General features: G+C 36.5%; 1 pseudogene; it reads left to right on the top strand.

Annotated features, from left to right (window-relative positions):
- The first annotated feature begins 6,407 nt into the window (after nucleotides 1-6,407).
- LOC115518632 lies at nucleotides 6,408-13,540 on the top strand (annotated as a pseudogene).
- Nucleotides 13,541-23,189: the final 9,649 nt, after the last annotated feature.

The raw sequence follows: 23,189 nt of genomic DNA, 5'->3' as shown, positions 1-23,189 counted from the left end.
CTTTTGAGAGAGAGACAGAGAATGAGTGGGGGAAGGGCAGAGAGAGAGGGAGACACCGAATCTGAAGCAGGTTCCAGGCTCTGAGATGTCAGCACAGAGCCAGCCCAGGGCTTGAACTCACAAGATCATGACCTGAGCCAGTCTGATGCTTAACCAACTGAGCTACCCAGGCGCCCCTCTTCTTTACTTTTTAAGGGCAACTTCACTGGATATACAATTTTTAATTTGTGGGTTTTTTCAAAACACTTGAAATATTTCACTACACTATCTTTTTGGTTGCTTCTGATGAGAAACCTATCAGTTTTATCTGTGTTCCTCTATATGTACCTGTTTTATTTGCTTTGCTTTCTTTCAAACTTTTCTTTGCAAGTGGACTATAATATGCCTATATTTTCTTTCTTTCTTTCTTTCTTCTTTCTTTCTTTCTTTCTTTCTTTCTTTCTTCTTTCATGAGGGAGGGTGTGGGAGTGTAATCATTTTTTGGTGTTCTTTGGATTTCCAGGTTTGTAATCTGCTATCATTGATTTTATAAAGTTCTTGGTCATTGTCACTTCAAATATTTATTCTACTCTATTCTGTCTTTTATATCTTGATATTCCAATTATCCATATATAATACCTTTAGAAACTAACAATCCATGATACTTATTGCTCTGCTGTTATTTTTATTCTACTTTCTGTTTGGATTTCAGTTTGGGAAGTTTCTATTGATCTTTCTTCAAGAACACTTATTATTGCTTTGGCTGTGTATAGACTACTGACAAACCCATCAATATATTATTTTTAAAATTTTTGTGTATAAGTTTTCATATATTGTTTTAAAGTTTATTCATTTATTTTGATAGAGGCAGAGAGAATACAAACAGGGAAGGGACAGAGAAAGAGGGAGACTCTCAAGCAGGATCCATGCAGTCAGCACAGAGCCCATGTGGGGCTAAACTTACGGAACCCTGAGATGACCTCAGCTGAAATCAAGAGTTGACTAAACCAATTAAGCCACCCAGGCGCCCTTAATTGTTAAAATTTTTAATTTATTCTTAGAGTTTCCATCTCTATGCTTTCATTATGCACACACACACACACACACGTTTTCTTTTTTCATTATAGACTTAAGACATTTTATTATTATAGTTTAAATTTGCTGTCTGATAATTCTAACATCTGTGTCATATCTGAGTTTGGAGTCTGGTTCTGATGATTAATTTATCTATTCAGAATGCGTTTTTTCTTGACTGTGGGCATGTCTTATAATTTTGTTGTTGTCAACATCCAGACATTTTGTATTTGGTAATACATCGGTATTTAGCATAAAGGTATATAGGTACTTAGCGTAAAGATAAATATTAATTTGGCTGGGCCAACAGCTGAGGCTGTTGATACCAGAGGCTTCAAATTCTTGTGTCCATTTTGTCTCTCCTCTTGTCCTTAAGATACCCTAAATATGCTTACTCAGAAACAGTCTGCATTTTATTGTTCTTCCAGCTATAATCCACTATGGAGCCTTGTTGTTATACTGGCAAGGTGGAGAGAGGAAGACTATTCAATAATTTTATAACAAATTAATTATAATAAACAATAATTATTATAAAGTAATTATAAATTTTCTATAATAAATGAAATAGTATTGTTGAGCCCAGGTATTAGTACTGTGACTTGCATAAGAATTTCTGTAGTGGTGTATATTTTTTCCCTTTGCTTCCTTTTACCTTACCTGGTCTCAAGTTTCCCAAACTATTTTCTTGAAACCTTGACTTTTTAAATATAATTAGTAGGTACAAATATAGTTTTAAAAATACTAAACTTGTCATTCAAAGAGTATTATATGGATATTAACAATATAATGAAAAATATTGTTCCTGAAAGTTCTGCCCCTCATAAGAGGAAAAACTAACAACTATTCAAGACAAAACAACACTGAGAAAATTGTGGATCATGGGGTTGAGGCTGAGGCACCCTTCCTCAATATAGACTGCTTTAGATATTAACAGAAGCAACTACACATTGACCACAATGCCTCTCTCCAGGACAGTGAACCACTATATCAAGAAGTATCCCCTGAATCTTGTTTTTACAGTGGGAAAAGAGAATAAAGAGGAGACAATTTCCCTGGTGCTCCAGCAATGGGGTCACTTTGTGGGGGTCCCTATTCTGCTCTAGCTCTAAAGTGATTGTAGGGAGACCTCACAACCACTGAGAATTTGACTGTGACAGAGAAGGGGGAGTGGAATTGAAACAACTATGATGTGGATCTTGGTAACCTGAGTTCATACCTGCAGTGCCCAAATAGTAATCCCAACTAGTGGTTTTATTAATCTGGAGAACTAAGTCAGGGGCACATTCTGACCAGAAAACTTGGCAGAGTGCAGATCTGCCAGAGTGGATTTTTTTTTAATTTTTTAATTTAAAAAAAAATTACATCCAAATTAGTTAACACATAGTGTAATAATGGTTTCAGGAATAGAATTCAGTGATTTATCACTTACATATAACATCCAGTGCTCATCCCAACAGGTGTCCTACTTAATTCCCCTTGTCCATGTAACCCATCCCTCACCCAAACCCCTCCAGCAACCCTCAGTTTCTTCTTTGTATTTAACAGTCTCTTACGGTTTGTCTTCCTCCCTGTGTTTATATTTTCTTGCCCTCCATTATGCTCATCTGTTTTTTATTTTAAGTTCCACATATGAGTGAAGCCATATGATATTTGTCTTTCTCTGACTGACTTATTTCACTTAGCATAATACATTCTAGTTCCATCCATGTTGTTGCAAATGGCAAAATTCATTCTTTTTTTTAACTAATATTCCATTGTATATATATACCACATCTTCTTTATCCATTCATTAATAGATGGATATTTGGGCTGTCTACATTTGGCTATTGTTGATAGTGCTGTTATAAACATTGGGGTGCCTGTGTCCCTTTGAAACAGCACTCCCGTATCCTTTGGATAATTACCTAGTAGTACAATTGCTGTGTCATAGGGTAGTTCTATTTTTAATTTTTTGAGAGACTTCTATACTGTTTTCCAGAGTGGCTGCACCAGTTTTCATTTCCACCAGCAGGGCAAAAGTGTTCCTTTTTCTCCATATCCTTACCAACATCTGTTGTTGCCTGAGTTGTTAATTTTAGCCATTCGGACAGGGGTGAGGTGGTATCTCATTGTGGTTTTGATTTGTATTTCCCTGATGATAAGTGATATTGAGCATCTTTTCATGTGTCTATCAGCCATCTGGATATCTTCTTTGGAAAGATGTCTATTCTTTTGCCCATTTCTTCACTGGATTATTTGTTTTTTGGGGTGTTGAGTTTGATAAGTTCTTAATAGATTTTGGATACTAACTTTTTATTTGATATTTCATTTGCAAATATCCCCTCCCTTCAATCAGTTGCCTTTTAGTTTTGCTGATTGTATCCTTCACTGTGAAGAAGCTTTTTATCTTGATGAGGTCCCAATAGTTCATTTTTACTTTTGTTTCCCTTGCCTCCAGAGACACATCAAGTAAGAAGTTGCCATGCCTGAGATCAAAGAGGTTGTTGCCTGTTTTCCCCTCTAGGATTTTGATGGCTTGCTATCTTACATTTACGTCTTTCATCCATTTTGAGTTTATTTTTGTGTATGGTGTAAAAAAGTGCTCCAGGTTCATTCTTCTGCATGTTGCCATTCAGTTTTCCCAATACCATTTGTTAAGGAGAATTTTTTTTTTCCATTTGGTATTCTTTATTGCTTTTTCAAACATTAGTTGGTCATATGTTTGTGCGTCCACTTCTAGGTACTCTATTCTGTTCCACAGATCTATGTGTCTGTTTTTGTGCCAGTACCATAATGTCTTGATGTTTACAGCTTTTTAATGAAGCTTGAAGCCCAGAATTGTGATGTTTACAGCTTTGGTTTTCTTTTTCATGATTACTTTGGCTATTCGGGGTCTTTTCTGGTTCCATACAAATTTTAGGATTGTTCTAGCTCTGTGAAGACAGCTGGTGTTTTTTTGATAGGGATTGCATTGAATATGTTGATTGCTTTGTGAAGTGTTGACATTTTAACAATTTGTTCTTCCAATCCATGAACATGGAGTGTTTTCCATTTTTTTAAATGTCTTCTTAAATTTCTTTCATAAGCTTTCTATAGTTTTCAGTATATAGATTTCTCATCTCTTTGGTTAGGTTTATCCCTAAGTATTTTATGGTTTTGGTGCAGTTGTAAATGGGATTGATTCCTTGATTACTCCTTCTGCTGCTTCATTATTGGTATATAGAAATGTAACTTATTTCTGTACATTGATTTTATATCCTGTGACTCTGCTGAATTCATGGATCAGTTCTAGCAGTTTTTGGTGGAGTCTTTTGAGTTTTCTACATAGAGTATCATGTTGTCTGTGAAGAGTGAAAGTTTGACTCCCTTCTTGCCAATTTGGATGTCTTTTATTAGTCACAGAACTCACTTGCTGTGACAGTGTCTTCTGACCTCACAGACCAAAAAAGGTGACAACAACTCCTGGAAGCTGAACAACCCAGTAACATTTCCACCAAGATGTGGTCAGGCAGAGTTAATTTCACCCAGAGGAAAGCCAGTACAGGACATGGTGTGTCCTTATACTACGTAGAGGCAGGCAATCCACCATGGTAGAATAATTCATAACCAGTGATGATGGTAGCTACTGGCTCCTACCAAGTGGAGAATCTGTTTTGGAAATTGAGAGTGACCTAGAGGGGTTTCTTCCCCTCCAACTCTGACAAAGAAACTGAAACCTAGCCTCATCTTCTGTGAAAAGAGTCTTCCAAATTCGTAACCAGAAGGCTGGTAAAAACTGCTGTAAGTTGTGTGGTCTAGCAGTGCTCAAGCCTAGAGAAGGGCAGGTGGAGCAGATAGTTTACAAAACAAAGCCAATGGTCCTGTTTGACCAGAATATTTGGAGTGTAGGTCAGCTTGAATTGAGACAGCAAAGAGCTTTGTCAGCATTAGAGTTGCTTATCTTACTGTACACAGGCAAGAAATCTAATCTGTAGGCAGGTTTTTCACTGAATACAGCTATCAGCATGTCCACTCAGAGAGACTACCTAGAGCATATAGGAAGCTGTTCAACCAATCTATATACAGTGGCACTTGAACAGAGAGAGAGAGAGAGAGGGAGAGAGAGAGAGGAGAGAGAGAGCACAGCACATGACTTTCCTCATTTGTAGAGCAAAACCAGTAACTTCAGTTGACTAGGGAACAGAGTACATACTCTGGCCTGCTTTGCATCCACAAATAATGAACCATGTAGACCCTGGGACACATCCTACTTCCTGGCCAGGGCAAGGAAGCTGTCTCACAGCCCCATATATTACTGAATGTAGTACCTAATCCCAACCATCTAGTAAGCCTAATCAGAGAATCTAGACAGACATGGAGCCCATCCTGCAGCTTCACTAGTAGGAAAGCTAGTCAGCAATCCTATCCAGTTGTTTTTAGTGGTACAGCAGAGCCACTTATTATTATCTTTATTATCCTCAGAGCCCAAACAGATGCTTTACTCAAATATATATAATGAGAGGTAGGCTCAAATGTGCAAGGACATAACTAGCAGACACATCCAGAGACCCAAACTGAGCTGACTGGTAAAGAGCCTCTCTGTCAAAACAAACCTGTAAACTCTAGAAGATGAGTCTGATTATTCAAATGAGAAGATACCAATTCAAGGAATTAAAGATTATGAAAAATCAAGGGAATATTACACCACCAAAGGAAAATTTAAAAGTGCTAATGCCTGACCATAAAAAGTGGATATATATGAAAAGTCAGACAAAGTATTCAGAATAATAATCTTTAAAAAGTCTAGTGAACTATAAGAAAACATAGACAACTAAAAAAAACTAAGAAAATAATGCATGAACAAAATGAGAAGTTCAAAAAGGAAATAGCAACCATTAAACAAACAAACATAGAATCCCATAGTTGAAAAATACAATAGCTGAACTGAAGAATTCAGCAGAGTTTCAAAATAGACTTGACCATACAGAAGATAAAGAGCCAGTGCCATTGAGGATAGAACATTGGAAACTACCCAATCAGAAGAGAAAAAAGAAGAAAGTATTAAAGAGTGAAGAAAGCCTATGGGAATTATGAGACACAATGTAAAGAAACAGTATTCACATTATAGGAATTTCAGAAGGAGAAGAGAAAGAGAAAGTAAAAGAAAATATATTTAAAGCAATAAGAGTTGAAAACTTCTCAAATCATGGGGAGTGACATGGTCATCTAGATTGATGAGACCCAAAAGACCTCAAATAGGTGGCACTTGAGCAAGGATACCCAAAGGCACATTATAATTAAATTGTCAAAAGTTAAAAACAGGCACAGAAGTTTCTGGGAGCATAATACATGGCAGCAACTGCTAGGCCAACTCTTTAACTTGTGAGAAGTGAGAGATGAAAAGGAGAGGTGATTTGAGCCAACTCTCAAGACAATATTCAAGTAGAGACCTACTTTTTCATCCAAGGAGAAAATATAGACAAACTATTCAGGATGCCCCTGAAGAAGTGTGGAACCATGACTTCAGGAGAGAGCTGAAAAAGAGAGTGAGCTGCTGCGAGAGAGAAAAAAAACAATAGAGATTGTCCAATACGAGAACATACCACCTCCTTCTCAGTATCAAAGAAGCCTTGGTTAGACCAGATTCCTGCTGCCAACCTTGATGCAGATGATTCTCTAACTGATGAGGAGATGAAGATGAAGATTTTGAAGGGAAGAGTGATGATGATGATTCTGCAGTACTTCTTGCAAAACTAGAAAACGTTAGAGAAGAAAGAGCTGAAAAGCAGTCTACAGAGGAACAAGAACAGAAACCTGAAGAAGGAAGAATACATATGGAGAACATTTTGAATGGAAACCCTCTCCTTAATCGCCTCAGGCCAACTTCAAAGGTAAAATAAGGTAGGATGAAGATGTTATTTTCAAGAACTGTGCACAAGTTGTAGATGATCAAAAAAAAAAAAAAGACAAAGTATTTGTAAATGATACATTGTGATCTGAATTTCACAAAAAGTTCTGGAAAAATATATTAAATAGTACAGTTTTATGTGTTCAATTAAAGAGTGTAAATGTAAAAAAAATAAAAATTAAAAATAATTTGAAGAGCAACAAGAGAAAAAAGAGACATTACATACAAAAGAACTGTCATAAGACTGTTGGTGGATTTCTCAACAGAATCTTTTCAGATCAAGAAAGAATGGGGGCACCTGGGTGGCGCAGTTGGTTAAGCGTCTGACTTCAGCCAGGTCACGATCTCGCGGTCCGTGAGTTCGAGCCCCGTGTCAGGCTCTGGGCTGATGGCTCGGAGCCTGGAGCCTGTTTCCGATTCTGTGTCTCCCTCTCTCTCTGCCCCTCCCCCGTTCATGCTCTGTCTCTCTCTGTCCCAAAAATAAAATAAACGTTGAAAAAAAAAATTAAAAAAAAAAAAAGAAAGAATGGAATGACATAATCAAAACATTGAAAGAAAATAACTCACCCAAGTGTTCTACACCTGGTGAAGCTGTCTTTGAGAAACAAAAGAAGGGATAAATCTTCCCATAAAAAAAAAAAAACCCAAAACTGAAGGAGTTTATTGCCACCAGGTCTGCCTTATAATAAGTGCTAAACAGAGTTCTTTGGAAGTAAAAGAACACTAATTAACGTAAAAACATAAAGAGGTAGCACCAATCAAACTGGTAATGGTAAATATATAGACATGGTTAGATTCTACAACATTGTAATAAGGTGTGTAATTCACTTAAAATTAGTTCAAAAGTAAAAACAAAAAAAAAGGAAAAAAAATGAAAAGAGTCATAACTACAATGATCTATTAAGTTACACAATACAAAAAAACACATATAAATTGTAAAAGCAATAGTCTAAAATGTGGAGAGTAAGGTGTAAGGTTTACAAATTTTATTGAAGTAAAGTTTTAATCAATAAAAAATAGGATAATTTTAAGATATTTTATGAAAGCTTCATGGTCAACAAAAGGAAAATCCTATACTAATTACAAAAAAAGAAAAAATGATAAAGGAATCAAAGCATACTAATACTAAAGACATCAAAACATACATAATAACCCAGCAGGAAAAGAAACAAGGATCAATGGATCTACAACACAACTAAGAAACAATTAACAAAATGACAATAGTAGGTCTTTATCAATAATAGCTTTAAACATTAATGGATTAACTTTGCTATGGAAAGGCAAAGAATGGCTTAATAGATTAAAAAAAAAGATGTGACAATATGCTATCTACAAGAGATTTACTTGGCCTTAAAAACACACATAGACTGAGAATAAAGGGACTGAAAAGGATATTTCAAACAAATGGTAACAACAAAAACAAAAACACACCGAAAAAACAGGGATAGTTATACCTATGTCAGACAAAATAGACTGTAAAAATGGAAAAAAAAAAAAAAAAGAGGAACAAAAAAGGTCATGATGTAATAATAAAAGAGACAAAATATCAAGAAAATATAGCATTTATAAATATTTTTGCAACCAACATTGGAGCAGTTAAATATATAGAGCAAAAAATAACAACTGAAAGGAGAACTCTCAGCAATGGATAGGCCATTCAGTCAGATAATCAATATGAAAACAGAAATTTGGACAGCACTGTAGACAAAATGGACCTGTAGACATATGTAGAACATACTTTTTTTTTTTAATGTTTACTTATTTATTTTGAGAGAGAGAGACAAAGAGAGTGAATGGAGTAGGAGAATTGAGAGAGGGAGAGAGAGGATCCCAAGCAGGCTCCACACTGTCAACACAGACTCCGACATGGGGCTCAATCTCACAAACTGTGAGATCATGACCTGAGCCAAAATCGATAGACGCCCAAATGACTGAGCCACCCAGGTGCCTCAACATATGCAAAACATTCTGTCCAGTGAGAGTAGAATTCAGTTTTTCTCAAGCTCACATGGAACATTTTCTAGGATACATCATATGTTATACCACAAATCAAATCAGTAAATTCGGAAGATTGAAACCATACCAAATATGTTCTCTGCTCACAATCACATGAAACTAGAAATAATTAAGAGCAAACTTAAAAAAAATTACAAGTACATGAAATTAAACAATACTTTCCTGAATAATCAATAAATCAAAGGAAAATTAAAGGAAATTTTTTTATTAAAAAAAGTAGAAACACAATATTACCAGAACTTATGAGATGAAGTAAAAAGTTTTAAGAGGAATGTTTATAGCAATAAAAGCCTACATTAAAAAGCAAAAACAGATCCCAAATTAGCAATCTTAACTCTATGCCTTAAGGACCTACAAAAAGAGAAACAAACTAATCCCCAAGTTAGAAGAAGAAAGTAAATAATAAAAGAACAGAAATACATGAAATAAAGAACAGAAAAACAAAGAAAAATCTTAACTAATGTAGGAGTTGATTCTATGAAAAGATAAACAAAATTGGCAAACCCTTATGGAGATCAACCAAGAAAAGACCCAAATCAACAAAACTATAAATGAAAAAGACACATTACAACTAATACCAGAGATATTTGAAGGATCATAAGAGGCTATTATGAACAAATGTACACCAACAAATTAGACAACTGAGAAGAAATGGAAAAAATCTTGGAAACCTACAAGTCACCAAGACTGAATCAGGAAGAAATAGAAAATCTGAATAGGCTGATTATTAGTAAGGAGTCTGAATCAGTTAACAAAAATATCCCAATGACACAAAGCATGGGACTTGATGGCTTCACTGGTGGATTTAACCAAACACTTAAGGAAGAATTAACAATAATCTTTTTCAAACTCTTCTAAAAATTTTTGAAGGATAAGAAACCCTCCCAGTCTTAATTTACCAGGCTAGCATTATCCTGATATTCAAAGAGGATACTACTAAAGGAAAAACAAACAAACAAAACAAAAACAAACAAAACAAAAACAAACAAACTACAGCAAATATCTCTGTTGAATATAGATGCAAAAATTCTCAAAAAAATGCTGACAAAACAAATTTGGCAGCAAAGCAAGCAGAACAGGATAATTCACTATGATCAAGTGGGATTTATCCCAAGTATTCAGGGATGGTTCAACATATGCAAATCAATGTGACATATCACATTAATAGAATGAAAGAAAAGAATCATTATTTTCTCAATAAATGTAAAAAAACACTTTTGACAGTATTCAACATCTATTCATGACCAAAACATAATAAAGGCCATGTAAGACAAACCCACAGCTAATATTACTCTCAATGGTAAAGATTGAAAGCATTTCCTCTAAGATCAGGAACAAGACAAGGATTCCCACATAGTACTAGAAGTCCTAGCTAGAGCAATTACATAAGAAAAATAATTTAAAAATATCAGAATTGGAAAGGAAGGGGGTTTCAACTATGTTGAGGCACCTGGGTAACTCGGTTGGTTGAGTGACTGACTTGATTTTGACTCAGGTCATGATCCCAGGGTCCTGGGACTGAGCCCTGCATTGGACTTCATGCTGAGTGTGGAGTCTGCTTAAGATTCTTTCTCTCCCTCTGCCTCATCTTCTTCATTTCTAATTCTTTATTACTATTATTATTATTTTAGAGAGAGAGAGAGAGAGTGCACATACAAGTACTTGTACATTCAATGGAGAAAAGATAGTCTCTTTAATAAATGGTGCTGGGATAATTGGATATGTACATGTAACGAACTATAGAAATGATCTCTGAATGTATAGTTTTGGATATTTACATGCAAATAAATGAAATGAGCCTGTATCTTACTCCACTCATGAAAATTAATTCAAAGTGGATTTAAAGACTTAAATGTAAGACCTTTGAAATGAAAATGTGAAACATCTGAAAGAAAACATAAGAACTAACTTTAACATGTGCCTTGGTCATGATTTTTTTTGGATGACTCCTAAAGCACAAACAACATAATACAAAATAATCAGGTGGAACTATCAAATTAAAATGCTTCCATGGGTGCCTGCGTGGCTCAGTCAGTTAAGCATCCAACTCTTGATTTCAGCTCAGGTTCCTTAGATCGAGCCCCACATAGGGCTCTCTGCTGACAGCACAGAGACTGCTTGGGATTCTCTCTCTCCCTCTATCTGTCCCTCCCCTCCATAAAATAAATGAGCATTTTAAAAAAAATTTTTTTTCAACGTTTTTATTTTATTTTTGGGACAGAGAGAGACAGAGCATGAACAGGGGAGGGGCAGAGAGAGAGGGAGACACAGAATCGGAAACAGGCTCCAGGCTCTGAGCCATCAGCCCAGAGCCCGACGCAGGGCTCAAACTCCCGGACCGCGAGATCGTGACCTGGCTGAGGTCGGACGCTTAACCCACTGCGCCACCCAGGCGCCCCGTGCATTTTAATAAATAAAAATAAAAAAGCTTCTGTATAGCAAATGGAAAAATAAAAAAAGTGAAAAGACAACCTAAATAATTAGAAAAAATATTGCAAACCCCATATCTGATAATGGTTAATATCCAAAATATACAAAGAACTCATATAACTTATTAGCAAAAATTTTCCAAATAACCCAATTTAAAAGTGACTGATCTAAATAGATATTTCTCCAAAGAAGATATACAAAAAGCCAATAAGTATATGATAAATGTTCAATATTACTAGCCATTAGGGAAATGAAAATTCAAACTGCAATGAGATATGATCTCATACCATTAGAATTGCCATCGCCAAAAAATTAAGAGACAGCAAATGCTGGCTGGATGTCAAGAAAAGGAAACCTGTCTGCATTGTTGGTGGGATTGTTAATTGGTAAAACCACTATGGAAAATAAAATGGAGGTCCCTCAAAAAAAATAGAAGTAACACCTATCCAGGAATTAGACTTTTGGGAATATATCCAAAGGAAAAGGAACCACTAATTTGAGATGATATCTGCACACCCATGTTTATAGCAGCATTATTTACAATGCCCAAAATATGGAAAAACCTATTTGTCTATTAATGGGTGAATGGATAAAGAAGTTGTAGTATGCATAAAGAATGGGATCTTATCTAGCAATAAAAACTTAGGAAATCCTACCATTTGTGACTACAGATGAATCCTAGATGCATTATAAGTGAAATAAGACAGAGAAAGAAAAATACTATTTTACCTCACTTTATATGTGGAATCTAAAAATAAACAAATATAATCAAAGAAACCCACAAACTCATACAAAAAGAGATCAGACCTGTGACTATCAGAGATGGATGGTAGAAAGAATTAAAGGAAGCTACTCAAAACATACAGACTTCAAGGTAAATAAGTAGTAGGGATGCTATGTACAACATGATAACTATAGCTGACACTGCTGTGTAACATACTGGAAAATTGTTAAGACAGTAAATCCTAGGAGCTGTCATCACAAGGAGATTTCTTTTTCTTCTTTGCTTCGTTTTTTTTTTTTTTTATTGTATCTAAAGAAGATGAATACTGGGTAAATCCATCGTGGTATCATTTCATAGTATATGTAGGTCAAACCACCATGCTGCATGCCTTAAACTTACACAATCATGCTTGTAAATTTTTTCTCAATACAATTGGAAAAAGTTGTGATATATTTATACAATGAAATATTATTAAGCCATAAAAATGAAATATTAAGTTATACTACTAAATAGATGAGACTTGAATACAATATGCTAAGTGACTCATATATAGTCACAAAAGACAATATATTGTATGATTACATTTACATGAAATGTTAAAAGTAAATACATAGAGACAGAGGAGATGAGGATTTGGGAGTGTTGGTTAATGGTTGAGGGGTGCAGGTTTTTGGGTAGTAATAAAAATATTCTAACATTGATTATGGTGATAAATGCACACCTTTGTAAATATGCTGGTTTATCTTACTACTATTTCATGAGTGTTTTTGTTGTCAGTTGATGTGTTCAATAAACTTTGATTAGATCCTGTTTATTGATGGAGTTGTTGACTTTTGTTATATTCTTGATGACTTTCTGTGTAGCTATTTTAGCAATTGTTGGAAATAGGGTATTGAAGCCTCCAAGTATAATTGTGAATTTGTCTATTTTTCCTTTTTGTCTATCAGTTTTTTTCTTCATATATTTCATGTGTATTTTTATTTGGTGCATACATGTTTAAGATTGCTATGTCTTCCTTGCATATTGACCATTTTATCTTTATATAATCTCCTCTGTCTCTAGTAAGTTTATTTACCCTAGTAGGTTTATTAATATCTTATATGATATGAATATAACTACCTTGAATTTTTTATTAATTTTTGCATAAGTCTTTTTTTATTCTTTTATTTTCTATCTGCCTTTACCATTACTTTTGAAAAAAATGTTTCTTTTAAGCAGTAAACAGTTCAGTCACTTTTGTTTTAGTTCACTCATACTTTTAACTACTATGACAAATTATGTATTTTAATTGCTATATTTAGACCATTTAAATTTATTTACATTTATGTAATTATGTGATTAGTGATATTTTAATGCTCAAATTTCACATTTTAATTTTTGTTTTCTGTTTGTTCTGTTTCTTGTTTCTCTGATTTTTTTGGCATCTTCCTGTCTTTACAGGCATGCAGTAGCACAGGGCCATGCTTTCAGGACTCCACAGTTAATTTAATGAATTGTTTTTGCTGTCTTGAAATTTCTAATAATTTTTAAAAAGCAAGACTGAATTTTCACTTTGAGCTGGGCTTTTACAAATTGTGCAGCCGGTCCTAAAAAATATGAGTCAGGGAACTTGATTCCTAAGATGGTCTCCAGATGGAGGCAAACTTCAGAAAATTACAAGAAGCCCAAAACATTGAGAGTGGTAGTGCAGAGATGACCGCAGGGAGTGTCCAGGCAGAAAGGCCTGGGAGGGTGTTACTGTTCTTTATATCTAACATTTAAAGGAGAGTAGCCAGATGATGATGTATAGTAAAGAGGAAGTAGATGTTACTGAGCAGAATAGGGGTGAGAGGGAGGGAGGAGGAATATATATATAGAGAGAGATCTGCTCACCTCTCTAATGCCCTGGTGTTCTGTTAGTCCTTGGTATTTAGACCCATCATAGAGAACAAGGGGTATATACCATGAGTAGACAGAAATTACCTAAAATTGATTGAAATTAAACTCCCACTATCTTACAGAATTGAGATATGAAATAAAATCAAACTTGGTGTTATGAAGTGAATATTTGTGTCCTTCTAATATTTGTATGTTGATGTTCTAACTGCCACTGTGATGATATTTGGAGATAGGGCCTTTGGGAAGTGATTAGGGTTATATGAATTATAATAATAGGTCCCTGATATGATGTGATTGGTGTGTTTATAAAAAGACACCAAAGAATCTACACTCTCTCTCCCCTGTGTGAGAACACAGTGAGAAGGGCATGATTTACAAGCTACAAAGAGAGTTTTCACCAGAGCCTCCCAGCTTTCACACTATGAAAAATAAATTTGTTGTTCAAGCCACTCAGCTTATGATATTCTGTTATGGCAGCTCAAGCTAACTAGGTCACTAAGAGAAAAATAAGTTATATTTAAGACCCATTTTAATTTAAAGCTATCAATTTATGCCCATTATAAAGTCTATATTTGCGTCCAGCAAAGACTTTGAAATTTCTGAAAAGTGATATTCTTTTCTTCACTTCTGAATCTCTGAACACAGTCTTGTCACATTAGACTAAATTCTAACTATTCATTCATGTGTACATATATGTACATGTTTATGTTTCTTTTTATTTTACCAGGGACAAGGTCTTTGCTGGTCCCAGCCTGAGCAAAATTTTTAAACTCCATTTATTGTTGGGGTGCTTTTTCTTTAAACTCCAATTTCACACAGCAAGCCAGGTTTTAAACATACAGGATATGTGAGGTATACACAGTCATACATTCCCACAAAAACTGAGTTCCAGGCCATGTGTTCCTATTTCTAGACCTGCAGTATAGTATCTGTATCTTCAACCTCCTTTCTGCTGGGTTTTTCAATTCCGTTTCTAGTCCACAGAGATGCTTACCCAATTTTCAAATGGAACTATTTATTTATTTATTAAAATGTTTTAATGTTTATTTATTTTTTAGAGACAGAGAGAGCATGAGCAGAGGAGGGGCAGAGAGAGAGGGAGACACAGAATATGAAGCAGACTCCAGGCTCTGAGCTGTCAGCACAGACCCCAGCCTGGGGCTCGAACCCATGAACCATGAGATCATGAACTGAGCTGAAGTCGGATGCTTAACCGATTGAGCCACCCAGGTGCCCCTGGAAATATATATTTAAAATAGAGTTTTGGTGCTTCAAAATAGAGATAAAAACTAGCAACATTGAATACAATATAGAAATAGAGAATGGAAAGGATATAAGCACACTCCAATGAAAGGCAAATATCTCCATTGCAAAGAAATTAATCCAAAGCAAAAAACTGGTTAAAGCGCTGAAGTGTCTGCCTTCCTGAGTTTCGGACCAGAATCAGGCAGTGACACTATAAATATCTGTTATCCCAAAGATTGTTGTTTAATGTGTGTTATTACAGTGCTTCAGCAAACATCTTTTTTTTTTTTAATTTTTTTTTTTCAACGTTTATTTTTATTTTTGGGACAGAGAGAGACAGAGCATCAATGGGGGAGGGGCAGAGAGAGAGGGAGACACAGAATCGGAAACAGGCTCCAGGCTCTGAGCCATCAGCCCAGAGCCTGACGCGGGGCTCGAACTCACGGACCGCGAGATCGTGACCTGGCTGAAGTCGGACGCTTAACCGACTGCGTCACCCAGGCGCCCCCAGCAAACATCTTTATACATGCATCCAGGTGCATTTGTGCAAGAATTTCTGTAGGGAATATAGCTAGCAGAAAAATTGCTGGGTTGTGGGGACAAGACACATTTTTCTAGGCATTGTCACATTGGTTTTAAAATTGTAGCAATTTAAGCTCCTCCTACTACATTTATTTTATTTATTTTATTTTATTTTTTTAAATTTTTTTTAACGTTTATTTATTTTTGAGACAGAGAGAGACAGAGCATGAACAGGGGAGGGGCAGAAAGAGAGGGAGACACAGAATCTGAAACAGGCTCCAGGCTCTGAGCTGTCAGCACAGAGCCCGATGCGGGGCTCGAACTCACGACCGTGAGATCATGACCTGAGCCGAAGTCGGATGCTTAACCGACCAAGCCACCCAGGCGCCCCTCCTACTACATTTAGGAGAATTTTTTATTTCTCCATGTTCTCCCAATATCAGTTGTCAGATACTGCCTTCCCTGCTCCCAACTACTACAGCTAATGGAAATAATGTGGTATTTCATTCTTTTCATTTGTGTGTCATTAATAACTGAGGATGAACCATGTTTCATTTTTAAATAGGTATTTTGGGCTTCATTTGTAAAATTGCCTAGTTATATGTGTTGTTAATTTTTCTATTGGTTTGTTTCATGTTTTTAATTTTTTAACTTTTAAAAAATATAATTTATTGTCAAATTGGCTTACATACAATGCCCAGTGCTCATCCCAACAAGTGTCCTCCTCCATACCCATCACACACTTTCCCTTCTCCCACACCCCCCATCAGCCCTCAGTTTAAGAGTCTCTTATGGTTTGCCTTTTTCCCTCTCTATAATTTTTTCCCCTTCCCCTCCGCCATGGTCTTCTGTTAAGTTTCTCAAGAACCACATATGAGTGAAAACATATGATATCTGACTTTGTCTGACTGACTTATTTCGCTTAGCATAATAACCTCCAGTTCCATCCATGTTGCTGCAAATGGCCGGATTTCATTCTTTCTCATTGCCATGCAGTATTCCATTCTTCTTTATCCAGTCGTCAGTTGATGGACATTTAGGCTCTTTCCATAATTTGGCTATTGTTGAAAGTGCTGCTATAAACATTGGGGTACATGTGCCCCTATGCATCAGCACTCCTGTATCCCTTGGGTAAATTCCTACCAGTGCTATTGCTGGGTCATAGGGTAGTTCTATTTTTAATGTTTTGAGGAACCTCCACACTGTTTTCCAGAGCAGCTGCACCAGTTTGCATTCCCACCAACAGTGCAAGTGGGTTCCCATTTCTCCACATCCTTGCCAGCATCGATAGCCTCCTGAGTTGTTCATTTTAGCCACTCTGACCAGCGTGAGGTGATATCTGAGTGTGGTTTTGATTTGTATTTCCCTGATGATGAGTGACATTGAACATCTTTTCATGTGTCTGTTGGCCATCTGGATGTCTTCTTTGGAGAAGTGTGTATTCATGTCTTCTGCCCAATTCTTCACTGGATTATTTGTTTTTCAGGTGTGGAGTTTGGTGAGTTCTTTATAGGTTTTAGATACTAGCCCTTTATCTGATATGTCATTTGCAAATATCTTTTCCCATTCTATCAGTTGCCTTTTAGTTTTGTTGATTGTTTCTTTGCAGTGCAGAAGATTTTTATCTTGATGAGGTCCCAATAGTTAATTTTTACTTTTAATTCCCTTGCCTTTGGAGATGTGTCAAATAAGATATTGCTGAGGCCAAGGTCAAAGAGGTTTTTTTCCTGCTTTCTCCTCTAGGGTTTTGATGGTTTCCTGTCTCACATTCAGGTCATTTATCCATTTTGAGTTTATTTTTGTGTATGGTGTAAGAATCTAGTTTCATTCTTCTGCATGTTGCTGTCCATTCTGCCAGCACCATTTGTTAAAGACACTGTCTTTTTTTCCATTGGATATTCTTTCCTGCTTTGTCAAAGATCAGTTGGCCATACTTTTGTTGGTCCAATTCTGGAGTCTCTATTCTATTCCATTGGTCTATGTGTCTGTTTTTGTGCCAATACCATGCTGTCTTAATGATTATAGTTTTGTAGTAGAGGCTAAAGTCTGGGATTGTGATGCCTCACGCTTTGGTCTTCTTCAATATTACTTTGGCTATTCGGGGTCTTTTGTGGTTCCATACAAATTTTAGGATTGCTTGTTCTAGCTTCGAGAAGAGTGCTGGTGATTGGGATTGCATTGAATGTGTAGATAGCTTTGGGTAGTTTTGACATTTTAACAATATTTATTCTCCCAGTCCATGAGCATAGAATGTTTTTCCATTTCTTTGTATCTTCTTCAATTTCCTTCATAAGTTTTCTAGCATACAAATCTTTTACATCTTTGGTTAGGTTCATTCCTAGGTATTTTATGGTTTTTGATGCAATTTTAAATGGGATAAGTTTCTTTATTTCTCTTTCTGTTGCTTCTTATTGGTGTATAGAAATGCAACTGATTTATGTACATTGATTTTATACCCTGTGACTTTGCTGAATTCATGTTATCAGTTCTAGCAGTCTTTGGTGGAGTCATTTGGGTTTTCTCTGTAGAGTATCATGCCATCTGGAAAAGTGAAAGTTAAACTTCTTCTTTGCCAATTTTGATGCCTTTTATTTCATTTTGTTGTCTGATTGCTGAAGCTAGGACATTCCACACTGTGTTAAACAACGGTGGTGAGAGTGGACATCCTTGTCATGTTCCTGATCTCATGCGGAAAGCTCTGTTTTTCCCCATTGAGGATGATATTAGCTGTGGGCTTTTCATAAATGGCTTTTATGATGTTTAAGTATATTCCTTTTATCCCGTCTTTCTGGAGGGTTTTTATTAAGAAAGCATGCTGTATTTTGTCAAATGCTTTTTCTTCATCTATTGGCAGGATCGTATAGTTCTTATCCTTTCTTTTATTAATGTGATGTATCACATTGGTTTATCTGCAAATATTGACCGAGCCTTGAAGTCCAGGAATGAATCCCAGTTGATCATGGTGAATAATTCTTTTTTTTATGTTGTTGAATTCGATTTGCTAGTGTCTTGTTGAGGATTTTTCCATCCATGTTCACCAGGTATATTGGCCTATAGTTCTGCCCTTTTCTGGGTGTCTTTCTGGTTTGGAAATCAAAGTAATGCTGGCTTCACAGATTGAGTCCAGAGTTTTCCTTCCATTTCTATTTTTTGAAACAGCTTCAGAAGGATAAGTATTAACTCTGCTTTAAATGTCTGGTAGAATTCCTCAGGGAAGCCATCTGATCCAGGACCCTTATTTGTTGGGAGAGTTTTCATAACTGATTCAATTTCTTTACTAGTTATGGTTCTGTTAAAATTTTCTATTTCTTACCATTTGAGTTATGGTAGTGTGTGGGTGTTTAGGAATTTGTCCATTTCTTCCATGTTGTCCAGTTTGTTGGCATATAATTTTTCATAGTATTCCCTGATAATTGCTTATATTTATGAGGGTTAGTTGTGATATGTCCAATTTCATTCGTGATTTTATCTATTTGGGTCCTCTCCCTTTTCTTTTTGAGAAGCCTGGCTAGAGGTCTATCAATTAAAAAAAAAAAACCAAACAACTCTTGGTTTCAGTTATCTCCTCTACTGTTTTTTGTTTTTTTGGATTCTATATTGTTTAATTCTGCTCTGATCATTATTTCTCTTCTTCTGGTGGGTTTGGGGTGTCTTTGCTGTTCTGCTTCTAGTTCTTTTAGGTGTGCTGTTAGATTTTATATTTGGGATTTTTCTTGTTTCTTGAGATAGACCTGGATTGCAATGTATTTTACTCTCAGGACTGCCTTTGCTTCATCCCAAAAGTTTTTGATTGTTGTGTTTTCATTTCCATTTGTTTCCATATATTTTTCAATTTCGTCTCTAATTGCCTGGTTGACCCATTCATTCTTTAGTAGAATGTTCTTTAACCTCCATGCATTTGGAAGTTTTCCAAACTTTTTCCTGTGGTTGATTTCAAGTTTCATAGCATTGTGATCTGAAAGTGTGCATGCTATAATCTCAATTCTTTTATATTTATTGAGGGTTGTTTTGTAACTCAGTATGTGATCTATCTTGGAGAATGTTCTGTGTGCACTTATACATAAAGAAGAATGTATATTGTGTTGCTTTTGGATGAAAAGTTCTAAATATGTCTGTCAAGTCCATCTGGTCAAGTGTATCATTCAAAGCCATTGTTTATTGCTTTTCTGTCTAGATGATCTGTCCATTGCTCTATATGGACCAAAGTCCCCTGCAATTACCACATTCTTATCAATAAGGTTGCTTATGTTTGTGATTAATTGTTTTATGTATTTGCTTGATTCTGAATTTGGTGCATAGATATTTCTAATTGTTAGCTCTTCTTGATGGATAGACCCTGTAATTATTATATTCTTCATCTCTACTTCATCTCTTGTTACAACCTTTAGTTTAAAATCTAGTTTGTCTAAAATAAGTATGGCTACTCCAGCTTTATTTTGACTTCCAGTAGCATGACAGATAGTTCTCCATCCCCTCACTTTAAATCTGAAGGTGTCCTGGGGCACCTGGGTGGCTCAGTCGGTTGAGCTCCAACTTCGGCTCAGGTCATGATCTCACAGTTTGTGGGTTCAAACCCCACATCAGGCTTTGTGCTGACAGCTTGCTCAGAGCCTGCAGCCTGCTTCAGATTCTGTCTCCTTCTCTCTCTCTGCCCCTTCCCCATTCATGCTGTGTTCTGTCTCTCAAAAATAAATAAATGTTAAAAAAATTTAAAAAAATCTGAAGGTGTCCTCAGGTCTAAAATGGGTCTCTTGTAGACAGAAAATAGATGGGTCTTGTTTTTTAATCCCTTCTGATACCCTATGTCGTTTCATTACAACATTTAGTCCATTTACATTCAGTGTTATTATTGAAAGATATGGGTTTAGAGTCATTGTGTTATCTGTAGGTTTGATGCTTGCAGTGATGTCTCTTGTCTTTTGCGGTCTTTGCAACATTTCACTCACAGAGTCCCCCATAGGATCTCTTGTAGGGCTGGTTTATTGGTGATGAATTCCTTCAATTTCTGTTTGTTTGGGAAAACCTTTATCTCTCCTATTCTTAATGGCAAGCTTGCTGAATAAAGGATTCTTGGCTGCATATTTTTCCTGTTCATCACATTGAAAATTTCCTGTCACTTCTTTCTGGCCTGCCAGGTTTCAGTAGAGAGATCTGCTACTACCCTTCTGCGTCTACCCTCGTATGTTAAGTCCCCTTTATCCTTAGCTGCTTTCAGAATTCTTTGTATTTTGTCAGTTTCACTATGATATGTTGTGCAGAAGATCTCAGCTTCCTCTTTTTCCATAATTTTATCTTCTATTTCACTTATTTTCCCCTGTGTTTCTTCAATCCTTGCTGTGACCACATCTAGCTTATTTTGCACCTCATTTATAGCATTTTTAAATTCATCATTAATATGTGTTAGATCCTTGATCTCTGCAACAATAAATTCCCTGCTGTCTTCCACGCTTTTTTCAAGCTCAGAGATTAATCTTATGACTATTATTCTAAATTCTTGTTCAGCTATATTATTTATATCTGTTTTGATCAATTCCTTAGCTTTCATTTCTTTCTAGATTTTTTTTTTGAGGAGAATTCTTCCGTTTAATCATTTTGGCTAGTTTTCTGTTCCTTATGTGTTTTTAAAGCTTGTTATGTGCCCTGCAGCTACGAGCACTACTTTATTAAAGAGAGGTCATACACTGTCCAGGGCCTGGCCCTTCTGGAAGTGTTTTTTGGAGAGTGTTACTTGTTCTCCATTGTTGTGACTTTGGTTACTTTATCTACCTACTCATAATGATGGTTTGGACCCTCCACGAGGTGTGTTTTGAATGTTCCTTGACATAGCCCCAGAAAGGAAAACAAACAGACAACGGACAAAAAACAATCAAAAACAAAAACATGCAAACACACACACACAAACCAAAACCAAAACAAAAAAACCAGGACCACCAGCTGCATGTAAACAACAAGGTGGAGGTGGTGCCGATGGAAGAGGCCTTATCACATACAAAGAGAGAAATGACAGGCATGGGGAAAAAGAAGAATAAAAATTGACCAGAGAAACTAATCCAGAGAGAGAGAAAGGAAAATAAAGAAGGCGGCAGGGGAAAAAGAAAATAAAGTTATCCATACAGAGAAACTATACAGCTTAATCCAGAGAGAAAGAATGGAGAATAAAGGAGGTGTGGAACATGTATCAAGAGAATGGATTAAATGTCTGCTTAAACAAACCCACAACCAGGGTAACCAGATAGAGGAGGGAAGAGATAAGAAGGAAAAAAAGAAGGAAGAATATAACTATATAATAAGAACTATCTGAGAATTAAATCAGGCAATGCAGTAGTGCTGGTCTGGAGTCTGGTTCATCAGCATCAATCTGGTTCCTGTAGATATGCAATTACCAGGCACAGAGGGGTGTGGTTTGGTGTAGGTGGGTCCTGCCTTCACTGTGGACCCTGCTGTCTAATGCTTGGTGGTGGTAGGGAGAAAAATGGCGACCCCCCCCCCCCACTAGTTTCTCCTTTACAGACCCAGGCTCCCAAACCACTCTGTTTAAGCCATTCTCACTATGCCTTGGGAGCAAATGAGGTGGTTTTTCTTGCTCCACTGACTCCCATGCCTAGCACTTGCCTGGGATACAGACTCTCACTCTGCGTGCCCCAGTATAGGGAAATCACCACTCCCTACCACCTGATAAGTGATCTCTGGCTGGTGAACGCAGGCAGGCTTTGTCATGTCCCACAGCACTTCATGGAGGGGATCAGTTTCTCTTACTGTGGACTGCACCCTTGACCTAGCCACCAAGACTGGGGCTGGCTCCCTTCCTCCCCAGGTGTGCAATTCAGGCAGCCAACCCCAGTCCAGAAAACGCCCCTCAGTTACAGATTGGATCTTTCTCTGTCCTGGTCTGAGGTTTTTCTTCTGTTCAGGTACAGTCCTATGCTTCCCCATCAGCTCTTTCTCTTCCCTTTGCCTGCATAAGAGGATCCCTCCCCTCCATTCGTTTTATCTCTCCCAGTTAGCAATCAGGCACCTATGGCCCATCAGGGTGTCCAGGTGGGTCCCTGGAAGAATGACTGTCTCTTTTCCTCCTGGACTCTTGGGGTTCAAAGTTTTTTGGCTTCAACACTTCTTTGTTTGAGAGACGAGGGAAGTTTGGGTCCCCCTACTTCCCTACCATGTTGGTCCCTCTTCCTCATGCTTTTATTTTTAGGAGCTAATTATACATTTTTCAACCTACCTACAAAGTTCCCTTCTACGTATTATACTAAATCCGCTTGTCGAGGTCACCTTCTTATTTTCAAATCCCACATACACTTCTTGAAGCTTATCTCACTCAATGTCTCCACTTTGCTCATGGAAATGACTAATCCCTTATCCTTGTTAATTTCTTCTCTCTTGGCTTTTGTATATATGTCATTTTCTTGGTGTTTCTTAGAGATTATTTGTTTTCATTTGTTTGCATTACCAGTG

Source organism: Lynx canadensis, chromosome B4 (genome assembly GCF_007474595.2).
Source record: "Lynx canadensis isolate LIC74 chromosome B4, mLynCan4.pri.v2, whole genome shotgun sequence".
Lineage (NCBI taxonomy): Eukaryota > Metazoa > Chordata > Mammalia > Carnivora > Felidae > Lynx > Lynx canadensis.
This window is presented reverse-complemented; position numbering and strand designations above follow the sequence as displayed.